Source organism: Archocentrus centrarchus, chromosome 3 (genome assembly GCF_007364275.1).
Source record: "Archocentrus centrarchus isolate MPI-CPG fArcCen1 chromosome 3, fArcCen1, whole genome shotgun sequence".
NCBI classification, from domain to species: Eukaryota; Metazoa; Chordata; class Actinopteri; order Cichliformes; family Cichlidae; genus Archocentrus; species Archocentrus centrarchus.
This window is the reverse complement of record NC_044348.1, coordinates 33,896,291-33,918,345: the sequence shown is the minus strand read 5'-3', so window position 1 is coordinate 33,918,345 and position 22,055 is coordinate 33,896,291. Positions and strand designations below refer to the sequence as shown.

Below are 22,055 nucleotides of genomic sequence, written 5' to 3'. Positions count from 1 at the left end.
GCGCCGTGAAAGACCTCGAAAAGACTCTCGAGGACATGGAAATAAATGAGACCGTATCATTATATGATGGCAATATTGTGGTCCTCCTGCTTAAACTCAGTGTTCCCTTCCAAGGCCTTACAATTTATTCCAGTGACAACCAGGTAAACAAGTCAGAATCACAGTGGCTTTTACACTTGCTTGTAGATTTTCAGCAATATCAATAATATCAACACTTTGGTCTAGACAGAAATACCTCAACATCTTCTAGACAATATACCTTCAAATTATGCACAGCTATGGTTTGGCTTTCAGCTGATGGATTTTAATGGTTTATTAGGTGGCCTGCTTTATTTGATACAGACTTTTCCTTAAACACCAATAACAAGTCATATTATTCTCTTGTATTATATAGTTTTTTTTAAATGCCTTAATTGTTTGCAATAGCTGTTATCTAAAGAAAAAATTAATTAATTACAAGAAAAACATTTTCTCATTCTGTTTCTGGTGATGACACAGGCAGGATTGAAGGATGTCCCCAACAGCACAGTAAGTGTTGAACTGTCGGAAGGACTGGATGTTGAATTGTTGAAGAAGATTGTGTTCGCCAACATTAAGTTACCTGAAACAAACACGGTCAGAGATTACACTTGTTATATAAAGTTCTTAATGTGCTGTAATTAGCTGTAGTCCAACACGGGCGAATGTATCCCAAACTTGCCGTATAGTTACACTATAAATTTAATACTGCCACTCATGGTTGTTTTCACTCAGTTATATTAAGTCCACACATTAATGAGAAAATGATGAGGAATTTACTTTAAAGCAGTTGGATCACCCTATCAACCCAATGAGAAAAATATTTTAAAACAAATTATAATGATTTTGAAAATAATGTTTTGAAGAGTAAATTCATCCATCCATACTATTTCTTCCATTTATCCCAGGCCGGGTCACAAGGGCAGCAGCCTAAGCAGAGAAGCCCAGACCTCCCTCTCCCCAGCCACCTCCACCTGCTCATCCAGAGGGGCCCCAAGGTGTTCGCCGGTCAGCCAAGAGATATAATCTCCCCAGCGTGTCCTGGGTCTGCCCCGAGGCCTCCTTCCGGTGGGACATGCCCAGAACACCTCACCCTAGAGGTGCCCGGGAGGCATCCAGTCAGATGCCCGAACCACCTCAACTGGCTCAGTTTAATGTGGAGGAGCAGTGGCTCTACTTTGAGCCCCTCCTGACTGGCTGTGCTCCTCACCCTATCTCTAACGGAGGAAGCAGCTCATTTCTGCCGCTTCTATTCGTGATCTTATTCTTTAGGTCACTACTCAAAGCTCATGACCATAGGTCAGGGTTGAGACATAAATTGACCGGTAAATCGACAGCTTCACTTTTACGCTCAGCTCCTTCATCACTGCGACAGACCGGTGCATCTTCTGCATCACTGCAGATGCAGCCCCGAGCCGTCTGTCGATTTCTCATTCTCTTCTCTCATTACTCATGAACAAGACCCAGAGATACTTCAACTTCTCCACCTGGGAGAGCAGCTCGTCCCTGAGCCGGAGTGGGCACTCCACCCTTTTCCAGATGAGAACCATGGCCTCAGACTTAGAGGTGCTGATTCTCTTGCAAGCAGCTTCACACTCGGCTGCGAGCCATTCCACTGCGAGCTGGAGGCCACCACCTGATGAAGCCAACAGGACCGCATCATCCATAAAGACCAGAGACGAGACTCTGAGACCACCGAGGCAGAAGCCTTCCACCACTTGCTACACCTAGAAATTCTGTCCAGAAAAATTATGAATAGAATCAGTGACAAAGGGCAGCCCGGCAAAGTCCAACACCTACAGGAAAGAAGTCCAACTTATTGCCTGCTATACGGACCAAGCTCTCAGTGCAGTTGTACAGGGACTGAATTGCTGTAGTTGTAGGGGTCCTAATCCTATTTGCCACACAGCTGTTCCATGACATTCTTAGAGGTGTCCAGACTTCCTAAAGATGGGAGGACACAGGGCGATCTACAACTGAATAAAATTAACAATGAAAATTGCCCACAATATCCCTAATTAGTACAGTTCTTTGAAAAATACTTTCCAAAATAATTTGGAAAGATTGCAGTGAAGACTGGCCTGATTTGCTCATCAGTTTACACTGGAATGTTAGAAGGTGGTAAAAAAAAACTGTACACCACTGTACTAAAAGAAATAATCAATAATCAATGGACCTGTGACACATGTACATGTGCTGTATAAACTGTAATATTGTGGCAAGCTCAGGTGGAAGGAAGAGACACAGATCTCGGGCAACAGTTGCAGTTCCTGTGTTCCATACACTGCTCAACCCCAGGAATGCAGGTTTGTTAACATAAAAGAAAACCAAACACAAATAGGAACAATGTTTGGTAGCACCAAAGGACCAGGGGCAAATGTCGACCCCAGGCCACTTGGCCTTCCTGGAGCTTGAAGTTTAGGAGCCAGGTCAGGGAAGCATGGTCACTGCAGAGGAGGAAATGGCCGCCAATCAAGTAGGGATGGAATTGCTGTATGGCCAGTACTACAGCCAGCAGCTCATGTCGAGTAAAGCAGTAGTTTTTCTCGGTTCAACTTAGGGTACGGATGAAATAGACCACACAGCAGCTATGAGGAATGTCCACAGCACTCTCTTCATTAGTCTTTCAAATGTTGCTGGAGCATTGCAGAGTCCAAATGGCATTACTTTGAACTGCCACAGCGCCTGCCTGATGGTGAAGAAAGTTTTTGGTCTTGCTACAGAGGCAAGCTCTACTTTCCAGCAGCCGCTTTGCAGGTCAAGGGAGATGAACCTGCTGGAACCTGCAATATGATTGAATGCATCCTTTATAAGAGTCCTTCTTGCACACAGAACCACCAGCTGCCATTCTTCTTCCTCACCAAGACAACAGAGAATGCCCTTGGGCCGTCAGAGGGTTTAATCACTCCAGTACGACCCATCTCACGGGTCTTATCCTCTGCCGCTTGTTATTTTGTGAGAGGCAGTCATGGGGGCTCAGGTGGATGGGCTGAGCTGTCTGCTGCCCTGATGTAAGGATGGTGGGTGAGAGCTCTCTGCTGGTTAGGTTGTGGAGATTTCACTGACTCAGAAGGAACTGCTGCAATGAAATTTTGCCAAAATGCTTGCTTCATTATTTTTTCACTTGAATTCAGCCTTCTGTAGGTTGATCATTTTCATTTCCATCAAATGACTTTGCTTTTGTTTCTAACACATTATCCAGTCCTCATCAGTATAGATATATAGATTTATTTTTCCCCATTGGGATCTGATTTGAGCACTGTATTTGTATACACCATATAGATGTTGGCACTCACAGTGCTCTGGGCAATGTTCATGCAAAGTTTCACTGAGATTGGTCTCCTCATCTAGGAGGAGATAGGGAACATACAAACATACGAACATACATTACAATCACTATAGTATAAAGGTTAGTCATCATGTTCGCATTGCATGCAGGCTAAAAGGTTTTACAAAACAGGAAGATGTACTCACACACAGTGGTGTAGAGGAAGTGTTTCACTAAGATGTAAATCAAAATGCAAAGCGATACAAAATTTGAATACAAATTTTAGAGGAAATAGAAACAGCAGAAAAAAATCAAGATGTTTTTAATAAGATGTAAATTACTTTGATAACAGTGAAACTAGATCACTGGGCAGCTTTTCACAGTCAGGAGAGTGAAAAAATATTACATAAACTGTAATGGACAAACTTAAAACTAACTGATGACTGTGTTGCATTGCAGAGTGATGTGGGAGTCTTTAATAAAATATATGATCGAAGACTGGTAATCCTGAGTGTGCAGGGCAAGAAAATATCAGGACTTAAGAATCCTGTCAACATCACCATGAAATTTACCACGGATATAAATGTAACTACAATTTTCTCATTTGCTTAACTCGTACCCTCTATGATTTTATATGATTTTTAAAAATGACACAAAGAATTTTTGTATTTTGCAGGTAAAATAAATGTTTGTAACAATTGAAATATATTTGTGTAATACCGAGTTACATTTAAATGTATTTGTATTTTATTTTTGTCTGTAAATGTCAGTAAACAGTTACATATATGCAAGCATACATTTTGAAATTTTATTTTTCTGTGTGTGGTACAGGAAACCCAAACTCCCTTCTGCCAGTTCTTAAATTTTTCAACAAACAGTGAGTAACCAAGCATCACATCTGTCATAAATAGTATTGTGTAACATAACTATGTTTTCTGTAAATGGTAATCATGGTTTCTGGTTTCACTCAGCATTACAGATTTTTGAGTGAGCTGATGTAATTCATATGTGACAACATCTCACGTATAAATGATCTTTCTGTTTGACTTACCAGAATTTAGTGAGGACGGCTGCCGCACAATTTGGACATCTGGTCAGAATAATGTCACCTGTTCCTGCGACCATTTCACATACTTTGGTGTGCTGATGGTAGGACTGGTCTTTGTTATTACACAAAATATAATGGGTGGAGGGTTTTGAAAGTTGTAATTGTGTGGTGTCTCTTTTGTTAGTGATGTCACAAGTATGAGCCACCGCTCCTCTGTAGTGAGTGTGGGAGAAACATTCGGCAGATAGATGCATGGACCTATAGTTTTATCTCCCCAACTCTTAGTAACGTTGTGAGTTGTATGAACGCTGCTTATTTCATGTATGATAATGCCGCAGCCATTCAATCGGGCTTTGTAGGGTCGGTGAAGGGTATGTTTAATAAAGGACAAACACTGTGGAATTTCCATTACCAGCGTGGCTGTGAGTTTTTGATCTGCTCAGTACATCTGCCACCTCCTCACCACCACTGAACTCAACCCAGCGTCACAAAGGATTTATGTCTCCCAGTGATCCCACAGACTGTGTTGTTGGGGGGAAGGTGTTGCCCCACGGCAAATCGGTCCTGTGTGAGCAGCCAGATGAAGCGCAGTTCAGAAGGAAATAAATCCAGGGTCCAAGTTACCCAGACCAGGATATGATTTCCAGGGCCCCACCCTGGAGCCAGGCGAAAGAAGGAGCTCGAGGGAGATTGCCTGGTGGCGCCAACCCTTCTGTAGTGCCACTGCCCACAGGAGGCACCGTAAAGGTTGGATGCAATGGCTGTTGAGTAGCGGTGAATTGCAGAGGTCGTGGCAGTCTGATCTTATGCTATTGAAGCTGGCTTTCAGGACCTGGAACCTCACACACTAGCTTGAGTTAGTGTGTGACTAGCTATAGTCTGATTCACCTCAATGTATGGCTTAGGCTCTGGAACCAGTCTCCTGGAGAAGGGTTAGACTCTGTACCGGTCTGGAGTTTCCTTCAGTGTATGTGGGCAGGGATGGGTATTCTTATATCCCTTGTTGCCTGTACTGTGGGGTTTTTACTAGTGAATGAGAACGTTGCTTCCATGAGTCCATGGGTTGAGGAACAGATCTTGACTATTGTTTGCACCTTTGGTGGGTGAGATTTGCCCTGAGTTTCTTAAGGACCTGCATATTGTATGGTTGTCTTGGTTTTACACGCCTCTGCAACGTCATGTGGACATTTGAAGCAGTGTCTCTGGATTGGCACAGCTTGGTGGTTGGTCTGCCACTCTTTAAAACAGCAGACTGGGGGATGTGCTCCAACTGTAGGGGATCACACTACTTAGCTGTCCTGGGAAGGTCTATACCAGAAGGGTAGGGTGGGGTTTTTACCTCACTGCTGTGCAAATAAGAATTACCAGTATGTATGCCCCCCTTTGTGCTTGCATGCCTGACAAGCTCCTAATGTAACAACAAATGGTCCACTGAGCTCTGGGACACTGAGGTAAAAGGTGGAAGCATCAGATGGACCGCAACATAATTTCCCAGCGGTGTTCTGTTGGATTTAGGTCAGGCAAGCATTCAAAACTATCAATTCCTCCAGGAACTGCCTCCATACTCTCACCACATGAGGCTGGACGCTGTCAAACAGCAGAAGAAACCCAGTACCCACTGGGCCAGCTTAAGGTCTAACAGCAGGTTCTAGAATTTCATCTCAATACCTGCTGGCAGTCAGGGTGCCATTGCCTAGCCTGTAGTGGTCTGTGTGTCCCTCCATGGGTATGCCTCTACAGACCATCACAGACCCACCACCAAACCAGGCATGCCGAATAATGTTACACATCAGTCACATGTGCTCAGGGTGTACCTGGTCTCATATGTGAAAGGCAGTGAGCCCCAGTGGTGAACCTGCCAATTTTGGTATTCTATGGCAAATGCCAATTGGGCTCCATGGTGCTGGGTGGTGAGGACAGGGCCCACTTGAGGACATCAGGCTCTCAGGCCACCTTTATGATGTCTGTTTCTGATTGTTTGGTCAGAGACATTCACACCAATGTCCTGCTGGAGGTATTTTTGTAGCTCTGTCAGCGCTCATCCTGTTCCTCCCTGCACAAAGTAGCAGATACTGGTCCTTCTGATGAGTTAAGGACCTCTATGGCCCTGTCCAGCTCTCCTAGAGTAACTTCTTGTCTGCTGGACTCTCCTCCATGCTCTTGAGACTGTGCTAGGAAATGGAACAAACCTTCTGGCAATGGCCTGGATTAGCTGGGCTGCCTGTGCAGCCTCTGTGGTGAAAAAAGAATCCAAAAAGATGGGGACAGAAAGAAAAAAATCTCAGTGGCCTCCACCTGCAAAATCATTCCTATTTTGAGGGTTTTCTCATTGTTGCCCCTCTGGTGCAACTGTTGTTTTTTGGGGTTTTTTAAATTAACACCAACCAAAGCAGTTGAAACTTGCAGTTGATATATGATATATTTCTCTAAATTTAGATTATTTTCTTTTGAGTCTGTATGCAATTCACATAGCAATGAATGTTTTTACTCATTTTATTGCATTCTGTTGTTTCATACTGTATGAAGAGAAATATGCCTTCGTACAGTATTTAAAGACACTGCTTACCAAAAATGACTCTCAAGTCTAACTCGTTAAACACAAAAGTGTACATTAACTATCACAGCACAGTGTTACCAGTAGATGTTCAAAAACAAAACAAAAAACAGATTCTCTCCATAGCAACTTTAAATACAACCTCATTGTAAATATCCAAAACCCACAAAGTAAAAAAATAATAAAAATAATAGTATTTGAAAGAATTAAAACTGGCCATTATGTACAAATCAGTATTTCATATATTTATTGTGAGTATTTTATTTCTGATATGTTAACATTTAATTAGCAGTTTAATGTTATAACCAGCAAACTTGGAGCTGATTTACTGAACTAGTATTTATTAAAATTTAACTGCCAATTGTGACAACAGCACCTAAATAAATGTTCAAAACATTCTCCTTTGGGCGCCTGGGTGGCTTAGTGGTGAAGCCGGCGACCACATACACGCAGTGCGGGCGGCGCGGGTTTGCGTCCCGGCCCGTCGCCAATTTGCCCCCGTGTCTTCCCCCGTATCTTTCCCCCATTTCCTGTCTCTCTCCACTGTAGACAAAAGCTGCTGTGGCCAAAAAAAAACCATTCTCCACTGAAATGTTGCAGAGTAGATGATAAAAATGCTAACGGTAAACACCTTGTTAAATAAAACCTCTTGATAATCATCTTAAAGGAATGCACCACCAAGTTGATAATTTGTGCAATGAGTAAATATAGAATCATTAAAAATTATAATAGCTCAAAACTTAAATTTCACTAATAATGTAACATGAAAGTGTATTTTTCTCCACAGATGTCTGCTTCTCCACAGGAAACTGGTTCCCTCTCAAAAACAGACCAGGACATACTAGCATACCTACAGCATACAGCGTTTCTCTCTTTGCCCTGGTCGTCACTGTTTTACTCTTCATCATAATTCGGTAATTTATTCTCCTCTGGTTGCATTCTTCTCACTGTAATCAAAAGTATCTCCATCCTCTTTTTCCCGTCCTGAGGACACTCAGAGAAGATTCTGTTGGGATTTATTTTTATCAACCATACTGATATTTAAAGGTATTATTCCCACTTCTGTTTATTTGCAGCTAAACTGCTTTCCACAATGTAATAAATGCATATTGTGTAGCAGGAAAATTGAGGCCTGTTTGAGTTGCTCTTATTTGTGTTCAGGGCCCTAGAAGCTCTGCTACCCCTCCCTAATAGTCTGCTGTCACCCAGCAGGCACTCTCAGACCATCCTCAGAGCATACTCATCTTCTGCCCTAGCCCCGTGATGAACCTGTTGCTCATTAAATTCATGCTAAGGGGTCTCAACTCATAAAACTGCCCGATTTTGGGTTCGTGTACAGGACACCAGTCATCCTGTTTGCCCATTTTTTGATTTATACTGGATATAGGGATAATTCTGTCCGGTGAATCTAGCCGAAGGCTAACTTGCTTGTGTAGCACAGCCAAAAACTTTGGAAATGCAAATCAAGAAAGTATAAATCTGTCCATGCAACAGGTCCGGGGGCAAAATGGGCCTCATTTTCGTCCTCATATCTGGTCAAGTGTATGTGTGAAGAGTGTAAATCCTTCTCCAAGAGTGCCTTAGGATGGCCTCAAGGAGGTTATGGCTGACAATTAATATGATGAATTTTTCTTACTGTCTTGTTGATGTATTGAAAATGCTCCGGGATGTTTGTGCCCTTTCAGATAATGACAGTAGTATTAATGACAGTTTCTAATGAATGTTTGTAAATCGCTGACTGTGCACAAAACCTTAGACAAAGAACGGCAGAGAGTATATAAGAGGATGGGTAGCGGTAGTTGGGGCAGTGTACGTGCGGTGTGGGTGCTGTTACTGTCCGTTCTTTTCTTGCTAACTGCTAAGGCACAAACTCCCGGGAGGCTTCTGCTTGCTTTTGCTTTTTGAAACTTTGTCTGTTAATAAACCCTGGTAGCGAAACCTGCCCATCTCCAGTGATTTTTTAAGAAGTCTTGCTCTCCGGCTGAGGAGCCATCTCGCTCCATTGGGGTTATTTTTCTCCTGCCAAAAGGTAACGGGAGTGTCGGCTTCGAACCCAACAATTCCTCTATGAAGATCCACATCAACCTCGTAATTGCCCTGATCCTCCTCAACCTGCACTTCCTGCCCAGTCATACAGCTGCAGCAGCACAGACCTCCCACTGGCTTTGTTTCTACATGGCTCTTGCCCTTCATTACTCCCTGCTGGCCACTTTCAGCTGGATGGCCTTGGAGGGGTTCCATCTCTACCTTCTGTTAATCAAAATCTTCAACATTAGTGTCAGCAGATACCTGCTCAAACTCAGCGTGGTGGGATGGGGTGAGTGGAAATCCTTCAAAAACAGGAAGCTGTGGTTACCAGTCAGCAAACTTGTATATCAATTCTTATGTTTCAGGTCTCCCTGCGGTCATCGTGTCAGTGGTGGTGGGCATAGACAGACGCTTTTATGGCCGTGTCTCTCCAGACTGGTCACATGATGAAGACGCTCAACTGTAAGGAGAAAATTTGCAAGCATGTAAAATTAGGAATTATAATTCATGTTGCCTTATTAACTGTTTTGCATGTGTATTAGAGATTTTATATATTTCAAGGTTGAAAATGAAAGAGTACACAGAAAAAGAAAAAGCAAAGCTCATTTCACCAAGAAGCTAATTTAAGCTGAAACACTGAGTCATCTACATTTCTGTGTGAGACTAAATCTCTGTCTCCTTTCTTTGTAGATGCTACATAACTAATAAAATAGTGAAGACGGTGACGACAACAGGGATCTTCACCATGGCCTTCCTCTTTAATATGATCATGTTTATGGTGACAGTCAAGCGTGTTGTGAATGTTGGTTATAACACAGAGGTGCGTGTTATTCTTGTAATCTTTTTAAAATGAACTTTAAGCCTAAATAATTTTAGTAATTTCCAAATCCTTCCATGTCCTTTTATCCCCTGAAAACCCATCAAACCAACACTGTGTCTGTAAGAGAACAAGAAAGTCCAGAGAACTCCATTTGGAGTTACAGTCCAGACACTGAAGAAGAGTTTTTGTTGTCACACATTTCAAAGACTGTTAGTTTCAGATTGTCTCTAACCTGCTGTGTCGTGTGTCTGTCTGTGTTTGGCAAACCAGTTTGGGCAGCTTCACCGTAAGAAAGTCAGGCAAAGTATTTGTCCCCTGCTGGGTGTCAGCGCCCTGCTCGGCATTACCTGGGGCCTGATCTTCTTTGCATTTGGTCAAGTGAACACTGTTGTCCTCTACGTCTTCTGTATCCTGAACCCACTGCAAGGTCAGTGCAATCCACTCTCATTCATTCAGCTCACTTCTGTAATGTGTGTGGCTGCTGTGCAGTGTTGAGGCTGTCAGTCAGGAAGAAGGTCCTGGGTTTGAACCCACCACCAGGGCCTTGTGCGTGGAGTTTGCATGTTCTCCCCGTATCTACTTGGATTTTCTCTGGTTTCCTCCCACAGTTCAACGACATGCAGTTAATGGGGTTAGGTTAACTGGCGATTTTAAATTGCTCCTAAGTGTGAATGTGGATGGTTGTCTGTCTCTCTGTGTTACCCCTGTGACAGGCTGGTGACCTGCACAGGTGTACCTGCCTGTGACAGGTCGGGTAAGCTGAAGTTTCCCAGCAACTCCAAATTAGAGAAGTTAGGGTTAGGGAGGGTTACAGAGAAGAAAGACATGAAACAATATCTCCAGTAATGGTAAATGGACTAGTTCTTATAGAGCGCTTTTCTACTCAGAGTCAGAGCACTCAAAGCGCTTATACAACATGTTTTACATTCACCCATGCACTCCCATTCATACAAGCACTTCCATGTTTTACTAAGCTAAGTGCTTTTAATTAGCTAACATTCACACACATTCACACTCCGACAGGACGGTCGGAGAGCAACTTGGGGTTAAGTATCTTGCCCAAGGATACATTGGCATGTAGCCTGGAGTAGCCAGGAATCGAACCGCTGACCTTCCGATCAGTAGGTGACCTGCTCTACCTACTGAGCTACAGCCACCCCAGTAGTCAGTAAAGAGTTAAACACTGGTGTTATACCAGCAACAGCCTCTGGTTTGAGAGGATATTGTTTTTGACAAGGGCAAAAAGAAGATTTCAGTCTGATAACAACAGGTTCACAGTCCCTAATAAGGCCTATATCATACTTTGGCATAAAATCAGAATTAGGATTCACCAGATTGCATACTTCATCTAACAATTTTTTTTTCGTAAAATGAGTTCTGACTCAGTTTCCACTGGTAGACATAATCGGGCAAAGTTGGACTAAATTTTTGTTGAAATCTACCTGCTTTCAGCCATCGGACGGGTCCTCCTCAGCCCAGCAGAGGCCTCTCCGATGGTTCAACGAACCACCAGAGCCCTGTTTGGAGCTGCGAGCGGCACAGGTAAGATCTCCAGCAACACACCTGGGGGCTGGCTGTGCTAGGAAGCCAGTTAAGCCCCGCATGATAGAAAACAACACAAACTCTGAAGGTAAGAGCACAAAGACGCAGCTCAGACAATCATTTGGAGTAGGTATGTTACAATCACTGCATGATAGCCTAGCAACGTGGTCCGAGCTAACCTGTTTGTAGCTGTGTGTAATTTTATGTTTCAACTTAAAACTGTTAGAGTTTCATCAAGTTTAATAACGTGAGGAAAATGTCCGTTGTCAAAGTAACATTCCATGGTGGCCAACGGAATCAACAAATGGAAAAAAACCATCAGTTTAGACAAAATTGGAGGCCTGAGTTTGGCAGCAGTGCATCAATCATGTTGACTGGATTTATCTTCTGGGTATTATGAATATTTGGCCCAAACTTTATCATAATTTCATGTCATGGTGGGAGAAGGCTGAGGTTTTACACTGCTGCGGTGCCACGTGGAGTGGGAATCTCTACCTCAAACTTCATGGTGATCTCAGAGAAAGTGGAGGTCCAACCAGTCTGCAGATACGAACATCCACAGAGCATTTATCTGACTGTTGAGCTAAAACTCAGGTAACTGAATGCATCTGAGAAACAGTTCATTCAGTTTTTAAAGGAATGAAGCTCGTTAGATGAAGTCAGTTCACCTGTGTGATTACTCCACCTCAAAAGGGTGTGGCATAATACCTGGGGATGAGGGAAGGACGTGTTTGTTAGGGATTATTTTTTACTCAGTGAATAAAGGACATATGTTTAAGGTAAACTCCAGTAAATTAAATAATTAACAGTGGATCAACCAAATAATAAACAATTAAATAATACAGACAGAGAGCAACAGATCAGAAAGTACTAACTTCTCTGTTTCAGTGCATCTTATCTTGAGGACCGGCCACAGAACGTACAATTAGAACATCGCCAGCATCACTATGATCTGTCGTTAATCTGGACAAGATTTCACTGTATTGATTAAATTAGAACATCAGGAAGAAGATGTGCCTATGACTGAGAGGAATCTGAGTCATGAAAACCAGCCAGAACAAGACTGAATAACGAAGGTCAACTCATAGCGCCCAGAGACTGTTTATGCTTAGATAACAATTCAATTCAATTCAGTTTTATTTATATAGCGCCAAATCACAACAAACTGTCGCCTCAAGGCGCTTTGTATTGTGGGTAAAGACCCTACAATAATACAGAGAAAACCCAACAGTCAAAACGACCCCCTATGAGCAGCACTTGGCGACAGTGGGAAGGAAAAACTCCCTTTTAACAGGAAGAAACCTCCAGCAGAACCAGGCTCAGGGAGGGGCGGTCATAAAAGGAGTATAGGAGTATAAAAATGTTTTGGTTGGACAGGAACACGGGCTCAGAGAGAGAGCGCACACACACAGGCTGTCTCTTCTGAGTCCCCACATGCATGTGTGTAATTTTTCTGATTCTTTAAAATATTAAATGTTTTACTTTTTTAAGGTGTCTTCCTTCACAAAAAACCTATTTACCTGACAAGTTCATGGAGCACTATGAAGGCACCACTGGAACGGACTTAGTTTATCTAAAGTTTAGATTTATGTTAGATTAGCGGTGTAGCTTGATCAGTTTATGATGTGTTTGATTCTGCAAACAAATTGATTTTTCATTTTGATTTGGGTATTGTAAGCATAGGTTTCAAAGTAACGATTAAATAGACATTTGCCTAATTTAACATAATAACCTTAAGAGTTATGAGATGATTGCATATACTTTTCTTTCTTTAAAGGTTATCAGCATAACTAACTAACCAGCTCATCAGCTGCTGCCATGAATGTGAGCTGGGAATAAAAAGGAAAGAAAGAAGAATGATTGTCCTGCACATCCTTTCATGTTGTCCAGGCTGGTTTCCAGTTTGGGCAGAGCTGAACTAATCATGTAGAATGATACAGATACAAAACAGACAGTTGTTTTTTGTTGTTGGGTTTTTTCAGTGGATGTGGTGAAACCGAAGGGGTCTCTGATCCATCTTTGGCTTCTATTCCAGGATAATAAAGCAGATTTCAGCACCAGGAACAGCACCAAGGAGGAGGTCATCGCCAAAACTTTAAAGCAGTGCGACAGTAAGTCAGCCCTCAGAAACAGACCAGAGATAAAGTTCAAAGGTTTCAGGCGCTACAAATTAAAAATGTTCCTTAGGCCAAGCAAGAAGAAGAGCTGTATTAAAGTCATAGCATGAATCTGAAAAAAAATTATCATTTTAAATATGGCCTCAAATGCTATGTTGTGTTGTAACAATGAAACTGAAGTAGGGTTGGGCTGTACTTTGGTGTAATACCACTTTGAGCCACAAGGTGACAGTGAGTAGCGTACAACACGTTTGTCAGTTATTGTTGTTCGCTTGACTTTAGTTTGACTTTATTGACTTCCTCTTAATATGATGCTCAGCCAACATCTTCTGGTAGCATGAAGAGCAAAATCTGTGCAGTTTTTTTTTTTCTAATGGAAAACATCAGATTGGTTAAAAGATGTCCTTAAAGATAAACTTTAGAAATACGAAAGAGTTTCAGAATCAAATGGGCGAGAGGCAGGATCCGCCCTGTATTGGTCGTTAGCCTAACACAGAGAGACAGACAGACACTCACATTCATCAGCATCTTTGTCACATTGGGAGTCCCGCCTTTATCTCCACCTTCTTGTCTCCTCTGCAGGACGTATAGGTACCTCAAACTGTACAGGAAGGACATTTTTTTTGACGTCTACATCACCACCTACTTCAGACAGATTGATGCCCGCAGACAGAAAGCGGTATCATCCTCATCCACATCATCCTCACTTCTATCCATTTCCCGGTCTGACCGTCTCATGATCTCCTGTGTTGCGTTTAGGGGAAGCGCTTCCTGTTGCCTCTGGAGAAATCAGGGAGAAACAACCTGGTCGAACCCTGCAGTCTGAAAATTTACCCCAAGGAGGTCACACAAGTGGTGTGTTCAAGAGCAATGTGGAGAATCTTGATTCGTGTTAGTATTTATTCATGTATTCAGAGTGAAGTCACAGTGCTTTAGAGAAAATAATCTGAGACATGTTTCGAATTGGTCCAATAAGAGAGCTGCACTCTCAGAAATAGAATAGAATGCCTTTATTGTCATTATGCAGGATGTACAATGAGACTGGAGGAAAGGAAGAGCCGTGAGCCGCTGCGTCTGTGCGCGGCGCCATCTTGAAAAAAACAGGGGCACAGTAATAGCTGATTCCCGTCCCTACAGGTTCAATCTACTGGGGCTAATTATTGGACCTTGAGGTAACTATATGTACCTCTTGTGGGGTCAGAAAGGTACATATATGCTCCCAAGCAGCAAACGGTACATATGGTACTGTTTCTCCTAGATGTAAGGTGCAGTTTCAGGACCCAGTCTGTATTCGGCCAAATACAAGAAGAAATGGATCAAATACAAATTTTATTGTTAGATTTTAAGTTTGCATTTTCCTATTTTTGATAACATTAAATAAAAAGCATTTCAGGTTCTGATTTTGAACCTCCTCAGAGGCTGTGTTCTCCTGGCGGGTTTCTTCTGGGTCCGTGTTTTAAGCTGCAGAATTTCCCATCTTCCCACTGCTGTCCTCTCAGTGACCACCTGAAGGGTTGAGGGGGTGTTTACAGGGAGTGATGAGCTTGGAGCCAAGATGGCAAACTCTAATTATATTCTGCCACTGTAATAAATCAGCCAATTCAGATGTGTGTGTGTGTGTGTGTGTGTGTGTGTGTGTGTGTGTGTGTGTGTGTGTGTGTGTGTGTGTGTGTGTATATATACACCGCTCCAGTCTTAAATCCCAATCACAGGACATCTGTGATTTCAGCATTAGCTCTGAGTGAGTTTGGAGCTGCTGCTGAACCAGCAGTTAAAGCAGGGTGATGCCTGTAAAGTGTGTTGGTGATGTGTGATGTGAGCCACACACAGATTCTGCTGTGGGAGGATTTTTTTTCAAAATGAAAGAGCTGAAAAAATAAATATGGATAAATATGAGGTTAACACCTTTCAAAGTTGTTCATTTTTCACACGTCCTTAAAGAGCAAAACTCTGAAAGTTTGTGGGTCAGAAATGCTGCTTATTAAACTCACTGGAATAATCACTGTGTGACTTCTCTGCAGGTAGTCATCAGTTTGGCATGAGAGTGGACGGGGACACCATGATGGCCCGAGCTTAAACAGCTCGTCCAGCCTCAACAGCCAGGGTGGGTCACAGGTCAAAGGTCACACAATATGCTTTTAATATTTACTCATAGTGATCAAATTATTGAAGAAGCAGTGAATCAGACTGAGGCTGAAAATAAGACTGCTAAGGGGTAGTATATAACAATACTGCTGTCCTGACAACACGATTCATAATTAAATACACATTTTCATGTTATGTTTAAATGATTAACTCACTAATGAAATCATTACTGTGTCTCATAGATCTGCTTCAGAATCAGAAGCTTTCAGTCAGATTGGTGCTGTTTGCTCACAGGATCACAGAATTTAGTTTACACTGATTCAAGTACAGATGTGTCTGTGAGTTACAGCCTCAGCTTTTGGATCATTCTTAATTTATCCAAAGTAGGAGTAAATGTTTTATAAATCATTCGTGTCTGAATCTTTGTTACTATTGATTTTGACTGCAGAATATCTGATGGTCGTCACCAGTTTTTCCTCATAGTGTGTGTCCACATACTTTTGGCCACATTGTGTATTTTATATTCAGCTACACCAGCAGAGGGGGATACTTCCTGCTGTCAGCTGTTTCTACTTTTGGCTGCAACACACTTCATAGAAGCTCTGACACACACGTGTCCCACACCTCTTCCTGTCTCCCCCTCAGAGTGTATGTACCCCCCCCTCCACACTCTCTGCTGAGTTCTACATGAGCTGTGTGGGTTCCCTTCTGCTGATGGTGCTGCTCACCTGGCTTCAGGTTTATGCCAACCGCCTCCGACGGGTCATCGCAGCCTTCTACAACCCCGAGGTACACACACACACACACACACAAACACAAACACACACACGCACACATTGTTTAAACCTGGAGAGCTGCTGTAAATCTGATCTGAGAACAGATTAGTGTAAGAGCATTACAGCTGAGCAGCACTTGACAGGCTGAGCTGTGGCCGAGAGACCTTCAGGCACAGAGAGAGAGAGAGGTGGTGAATGAATGAAAGAGGAGGTTCAGATGCACACGTGTTCTGCAGATTCATATTCAGCACTCTGCAGTCCAGCATTAGCTGCTGATGGTGACAAATTAATAATGGTAACTCACTCAGCACCTGATCAGCCTGTGAGAAGGTATTCACCAGGGTTATTATAGTTAACGAAAACGAGCGAAATAACGAAAACTGAAATTGAAAAAACATTGTCGTTAACTGAAATAAATAAAAACTATAATTAAAAGGAAAAAACGATAACTAATTAAAACTGAATTGTGAGTTTACAAAACTAACTAAAACTAACTGAAATTATCGATAAACTGACTTTCATTTACTTGTTTTTTTGGGGGGGTTTTTTAAGCCTTGTGGATTGATATGAAATCATTGTTTCCGCTCTCCGAGTTTAAGCTGGGAGCGCCACAGGACAACTGTGTGAGTGCGCATGTGCGTGTGCTCGCCGCGCTGGTCCGCAAAGTAATGGCTGCGGTCTGCCGAGAAAGCGGCAGAGTCCCGTATGGAGGTTCTTTGAGTACAAACACCTGCACACGACCACAAGGTAATTAACACACACAATCCAGCTACACAAGCATAAATGCGGACATGAGGTCGGCAACTTCTGTAGCTTGTGTACAGAGGCCGCAAAGACCCTGCAGGTTTAATTAGCGAGCATCTAACCAAGCTAGCTCCAAAACAGAAGCAGCTTCAGGTGGTGAGAACATCAGGATGCAGATGGATTTGACCTTTGACTCCTTCAAAGAGTTTGTTTTTGTTTAACACCACATGTAGGCGTTATTAATCTGCTGCACTGATGCTGAAGTTTATTGTGGAGTTTATTGTAGAATTTATTGAGTTTGGGAGTTCATGTTTTTCTTTGTTTCTCCCTGTTGATGTTCATGTGTGTCCTTAATATTACACAAATTTAGCATGTCTTGTGAACAGTTGGTTGTTGACTATATTTCTTTAAACTGTATCTTTTGTCAAGTTTTCATTACACAATAGTCACTTTTGCGCCTTGAATCTTGCACCTGATCAGGTATGAAAATACTAAAACTAATACTGAAACTAACTGAAACTAACTAAAACTAAGCATGAAACCAAAAATAAAAACTAATTAAAACCGCAAGCGGTGATATCGGGCCCTCGCACTCCGCGCGCGTCGACCTGTGGCGCTCGTCGACCCGTGCCGCACTCGGAGGTTTTGTGATCGTGATGGGTCTCTAGAAAGTTGAATTCTTTTATAGGAAAAGGTATCTTTTGCTCTCGGCATAGACGCAATGGAATATTTGGGGGTGTGGTCACGGCTCCAGCATGCAAAATAGGGCATGGGTCTGATTGACTTTTTTGATGGGCTGTTTGTCTAGATGATGTGGAGCCAATTTGGTCTCACTGGGTGAAATGCCCTAGGAGGAGTTCATTCAAATAGCAGGCCTGAAAATGGCAAAAATTGACACTTTCAATTGAAGATGCTGGACTTCCTGTAGGGTTTGGAGTATGGCTCCAAGAGACTTTTTTGTATGTCTTAGGATGTTACATGAGTGTGCAAAATTTCAGAGCTGTAGATAAAATGTAACTCAGGGGCTAGCTAAAAAACATGGTATATTATGATATTTAAAGCTGCCAGTAGGGGGCGCTCTAACGTTTATGGACTTTATGCATATCAATGTGTTCAGGGCAGGAGGCTTATCAAATAGATGAGGATTTTGTAAGGAATGGTGAAAGATATTTCATGTATTTCAGAGCAAAACTAATTCTGTGGACGGTCATACAAATTTTCATTTGCTTCTGTAGGGGGCGCTATTGCGCCTACAGTCTTGAATCTGTAGTTATGGATTCAGCCTGGGTGTGTACATGAGTGATTAAATTTTCAGCCTGATCAGACAAAGCATGTGCGAACAAGTGCACAAACAATTTTGGTGGTGAGGGAGAAAAACGAAGGCCAACTTCAATGGCCTGGTGTGATAAGGCCATTTAATATTTTGTAAAGATTTCCACAATATTTGATGGGCTACTTGTCTAGATGATGTGGAGCAAATTTGGTCTCACTGGGTCAAATGCCCTAGGACGAGTTCGTTCAAATAGCAGGCGTGGAAATGGCAAAAATTGACACCTTCAATTGAAGATGGCCGACTTCCTGTAGGGTTTGGGGTATGGGTCCAAGAGACTTTTTTGTACGTCTTAGGATGCTACACGAGCCTGTACATTTTCATACATGTAGATAAAACGTAGCTCCGGGGCTACTCAAAAAACTTGCTATTTTAAGATATTCCGAGCTGCCACTAGGCGGCGCTCTAACGTTTATGGACTTTATGCATATCAGTGTGTTCAGGGCAGCATGCTTATCACACCACTGAAGTTTGAGCCAGATTGGGCAAGTTGGCTTTGAGTTACAGCCATTTTTGTGTTCATGGCGAATCATCGAACTTTGCCGTCCCATAAGGGTCACGCCCTTTTGTCAAAAACTCACAGTTTTGAAAACACAGTAAGTCCAACTTCTTAAGGCTTTCCAGGTGAAATTTGAGATGGTTCTGCTAAACCACCTTGGAGCTGGACCTCCAAGTGTAAAATATGACATTTCCTGTTCCCACTAGGTGGCGCTGCGACTGATATTAAATATTGTCATATGTATGTGTTCAGGGGGGCACCCTCATCCTACTGGAGAAGTTTGATGCACATTGGATCATGTAGGTATGAATGAGAGGCAATCAAAATTTCATGGCGAATGATCAAAGTTCAAAGGGGCATAAGGACCCCTCCCCCTTGGCAAAAACTCACCATTTTCGAGATTTAGATTCCCCTGGGGGTGTAGGGTAGACAAACCAAATATGAAGATGATAACGTCTAAAACCTCTGAGTTATTAGAAAAAGTGTGAGGGCTGCAAATCGCCAAATTTGCATAATTAATTCAAAATGGCGGACTTCCTGTTGGGTTTAGGGCATGGCTCCAAGAGGATTTTTTGTGCGCCTGGACATGATATACATGTGTATGAAGTTTCATTCATGTACGTGAAACACAGCGGTGGGGCTCCAGTTTAGGGGGCGCTAGCGAGCCATTTGGGCGCGCCCTTGCCCGAGCCCATTAAAATACTTAAATTTTCACCAGGTGTGACGCATGTGCAAAGTTTCATGAGTTTTTGAATATGATAAAGCCCCCAAAAAGCCAATTCATTTGCCTGAATAATAATAAAAAAAAAAAAAAAAAAAAAAAAATAATAATAATAATTAAAACCGCAAGCGGTGATATCGGGCCCTCGCACTCCGCGCGCGTCGACCTGTGGCGCTCGTCGACCCGTGCCGCACTCGGAGGTTTTGTGATCGTGATGGGTCTCTAGAAAGTTGAATTCTTTTATAGGAAAAGGTATCTTTTGCTCTCGGCATAGACGCAATGGAATATTTGGGGGTGTGGTCACGGCTCCAGCATGCAAAATAGGGCATGGGTCTGATTGACTTTTTTGATGGGCTGTTTGTCTAGATGATGTGGAGCCAATTTGGTCTCACTGGGTGAAATGCCCTAGGAGGAGTTCATTCAAATAGCAGGCCTGAAAATGGCAAAAATTGACACTTTCAATTGAAGATGCTGGACTTCCTGTAGGGTTTGGAGTATGGCTCCAAGAGACTTTTTTGTATGTCTTAGGATGTTACATGAGTGTGCAAAATTTCAGCGCTGTAGATAAAATGTAACTCAGGGGCTAGCTAAAAAACATGGTATATTATGATATTTAAAGCTGCCAGTAGGGGGCGCTCTAACGTTTATGGACTTTATGCATATCAATGTGTTCAGGGCAGGAGGCTTATCAAATAGATGAGGATTTTGTAAGGAATGGTGAAAGATATTTCATGTATTTCAGAGCAAAACTAATTCTGTGGACGGTCATACAAATTTTCATTTGCTTCTGTAGGGGGCGCTATTGCGCCTACAGTCTTGAATCTGTAGTTATGGATTCAGCCTGGGTGTGTACATGAGTGATTAAATTTTCAGCCTGATCAGACAAAGCATGTGCGAACAAGTGCACAAACAATTTTGGTGGTGAGGGAGAAAAACAAAGGCCAAATTTAATGGCCTGGTGTGACAACACCATTTAATATTTTGTCAAGATTTCCACAATATTTGATGGGCTGTTTGTCTAGATGATCTGGAGCCAATTTGGTCTCACTGGCTGAAATTCCCTAGGAGGAGTTCATTCAAATAGCAGGCCTGAAAATGGCAAAAATTGACAAAAATTGACACTTTCAATTGAAGATGCTGGACTTCCTGTAGGGTTTCCAGTATAGCTCCAAGAGACTTTTTTGTACGTCTTAGGATGTTACATGAGTGTGCAGAATTTCAGAGCTGTAGATATAATGTAGCTCTGGGGCTAGCTAAAAAACATGCTATTTTATGATATTTCAAGCTGCCAGTAGGTGGCGCTGTAACATTTATGGACTTTATGCATATCAATGTGTTCAGGGCAGGAGGCTTATCAAATTGATGAGGATTTCGTAAGGAATGGTGAAAGATAGTTTCATGCATTTCAGAGCAAAACTAATTATGTGGACGTCATACAAATTTTCATTTGCTTCTGTAGGGGGCGCTATTGCGCCTACAGTCTTGAATCTGTAGTTATGGATTCAGCCTGGGTGTGTACATGAGTGATTAAATTTTCAGCCTGATCAGACAAAGCATGTGCGAACAAGTGCACAAACAATTTTGGTGGTGAGGGAGAAAAACGAAGGCCAATTTCAATGGCCTGGTGTGATAAGGCCATTTAATATTTTGTAAAGATTTCCACAATATTTGATGGGCTCCTTGTCTAGATGATGTGGAGCAAATTTGGTCTCACTGGGTCAAATGCCCTAGGACAAGTTCGTTCAAATAGCAGGCGTGGAAATGGCAAAAATTGACACCTTCAATTGAAGATGGCCGACTTCCTGTAGGGTTTGGGGTATGGGTCCAAGAGACTTTTTTGTACGTCTTAGTATGTTACATGAGCCTGTACATTTTCATACATGTAGATAAAACGTAGCTCCGGGGCTACTCAAAAAACTTGCTATTTTAAGATATTCCGAGCTGCCACTAGGCGGCGCTCTAACATTTATGGACTTTATGCATATGAGTGTGTTCAGGGCAGCATGCTTATCACACGACTGAAGTTTGAGCCAGATTGGGCAAGTTGGCTTTGAGTTACAGCCCTTTTTGTGTTCATGGCGAATCATCGAACTTTGCCGTCCCATAAGGGTCACGCCCTTTTGTCAAAAACTCACAGTTTTGAAAACACAGTAAGTCCAACTTCTTAAGGCTTTCCAGGTGAAATTTGAGATGGTTCTGCTAAACCACCTTGGAGCTGGACCTCCAAGTGTAAAATATGACATTTCCTGTTCCCACTAGGTGGCGCTGCGACTGATATTAAATATTGTCATATGTATGTGTTCAGGGGGGCACCGTCATCCTACTGGAGAAGTTTGATGCACATTGGATCATGTAGGTATGAATGAGAGGCAATCAAAATTTCATGGCGAATGATCAAAGTTCAAAGGGGCATAAGGACCCCTCCCCCTTGGCAAAAACTCACCATTTTCGAGATTTAGATTCCCCTGGGGGTGTAGGTTAGACAAACCAAATATGAAGATGATA

General features: G+C 42.5%; 1 pseudogene; it reads left to right on the top strand.

Moving 5' to 3' along the window:
- Positions 1 to 2,458: 2,458 nt before the first annotated feature.
- LOC115778259 (adhesion G-protein coupled receptor G1-like) overlaps positions 2,459 to 22,055 on the top strand; it is a 41,917-nt pseudogene continuing 22,320 nt past the window's right edge.